The sequence below is a fragment of the Triticum aestivum genome, chromosome 5D, assembly GCF_018294505.1.
Source record: "Triticum aestivum cultivar Chinese Spring chromosome 5D, IWGSC CS RefSeq v2.1, whole genome shotgun sequence".
Taxonomy (NCBI): domain Eukaryota; kingdom Viridiplantae; phylum Streptophyta; class Magnoliopsida; order Poales; family Poaceae; genus Triticum; species Triticum aestivum.
The window spans coordinates 444,698,811-444,701,117 of NC_057808.1; positions in this window are offsets into that span (position 1 = coordinate 444,698,811).

Genomic DNA, 2,307 nt, shown 5'->3' on the forward strand with positions numbered 1-2,307 from the left:
CCGACCGGGGTCGGAACAGGGGCCGTCCCCGCCGCACCACCTCGCCGGCGACGGGGAGGATAAGGGCGCCAGCACCCCCGCCTCCTCGGGCCTCTCTCCCACTCGCCCCGCTCTCCCCTCGGCCTCCGCGCCTCCCTCTTCCCCCGCCAGATCCACCTCCCTCTCCCCTTCGATCCCCTCTGCCCGAGTGTGCTCGCCGCCGTTCACCGTCGTTCCCGCGGCCACCGTGCCCCGATTGCCCCAACGACGTGCCCGAACGGCTCCCCGCCGTCGACTACGTCGACTACGCCATCGGGAACGAGCCGAGCGCCTCTGCACCGACCTCCTCGAGCTCGTCTTCAACCTTCGGGTCGCCGGCGGTCGTCGCCGATTCCGGCTACCCCGCGCCCCCCCCCCCGAGCTCACTGCCACTCCCTACGGCTCCGCTGTGAGCTCCCGCTTATCCTCCCCCTCTCCGTTAGCTCGCCCGCGTACCGTAGCCGCTGTTTCCACGCGCGCCCGAACGCCGCGCCGCGGAGCTCGCCGCCGGCGGGTCTCCGGTGACCAAATGGTCACGGGCGTAGGCCCGCTAGTTCGACCGCATCGTGCCGCACCCGCCTAGCTAGATAGTTCGGCCGCTCACGCGCTCTAACGCCGCACCCGCCCCAGCCCGTAGCACCTCGCCGCCGGCGAGCTCGTAGCGCTCGCCCCCGCCTGTTCCAGCCCCTCCGGCCACCACCGTTGGACGCGCGGCGCCGAGCCGCGTCGAACGCGCCCAGCCACGCCCCCGCAAACCCCCTGTGCGTGAAACCCGCACCCCTCCCGAGCCGCGCCGCCGCGTTTGGCTCGCCGGAGTTGCTCCGGCCGCCATACTGACCTGCCGCCGATGTGGCTGGCCTGGGGCCACCCCAGTGCCCCTGCCAGTGGGCCCCGTGGGCCCCGTTGACTGTGTCAACGTGCTGACTGGGCAGGCCCAGTCACTGACATGCGGGCCCCGCCGCAAAAATTAAAAAAGAAAAAGAAAAAGAAAAATGTTTTATAAATAAAAATAATTAGATTAACTAATCACTCACTGACATATGGGGCCCACCCCTCTAATTAGACTGTTAGTTTAGTTTAAACAAATATTAGACTAACAGAGGCTGACATGTGGGTCCCACTGAACCCACCTGTCTGGTTTGACTGGTCAGCCGACCTGTTGACCTGCTGACGTCAGCATTGCCTCATGCTGACGTCATAATTCATTTTTGCTTAATATAAGTAATTCCAGAAATTCAAATAAACTTTGAAAATTCATATCTTTTAAACCGTAACTCGGATGAAAATGTTTTCTATATGAAAGTTGCTCAGAACTACGAGACGAATCCGAATACGCAGTCCGTTCGTCCACCACAACCCCCTAACCTATCGAACTAGCAACTTTCCCCCTCCGGTCCGTCTGTCCGAAAACGCGAAACATTGGGAATACCTCCCGGATGTTCCCCCCCTTCGCCGGTACCACCTACTATCGCGTTAGGGCACACCTAGCACCGCTCATTGTCATGTCACGCATCGTCATGCTTATGTTTGCATTGTATTTACTGTTTCTTCCCCCCTCTTCTCTCCGGTAGACTACGAGACCGAAACAGCTGCTGTCCAGTTCGACTACGGAGTTGACGACCCCTCCTACTTGCCAGAGCAACCAGGCAAGCCCCCCCTTGATCACCAGATATCGCCTACTCTTCTCTATTCTGCTTGCATTAGAGTAGTGTAGCATGTTACTGTTTTCCGATATCCTATCCTGATGCATAGCCTATCCTTGCTACTACTGTTGTTACCTTTACCTGCAATCCTACATGCTTAGTATAGGATGCTAGATTTCCATCAGTGGCCCTACATTCTTGTCCGTCTGCTGTGCTATACTATCGGGCCGTGATCACCTGGGCGGTGATCACGGGTATATACTTATATACTTTATACATGACACATGTGATGGCTAAAGTCGGGTCGGCTCGTAGGAGTACCCGCAAGTGGATCTTTGTGGCGGAGCGACAGGGCAGGTTGAGACCACCCAGGTGAGAGGTGGGCCTGGCCCTGGTCGGCGTTCGCGGTTACTTAACACGCTTAACGAGATCTTGGTATTTGATCTGAGTCTGGCCATTTGGTCTATACGCACTAGCCATCTACGCGGGAGTAGTTATGGGTATCCCGGCGTCGTGGTATCAGCCGAAGCCTTCTTGACGTCAGCGACTGAGTGGCGCGCGCCGGATTGGACTGGAACGCCACTAGGCTAGGTCTGCTTCCGGCCGCGTACGCAACATGCAGGTGTGCATAGGGCGATGGGCCCAG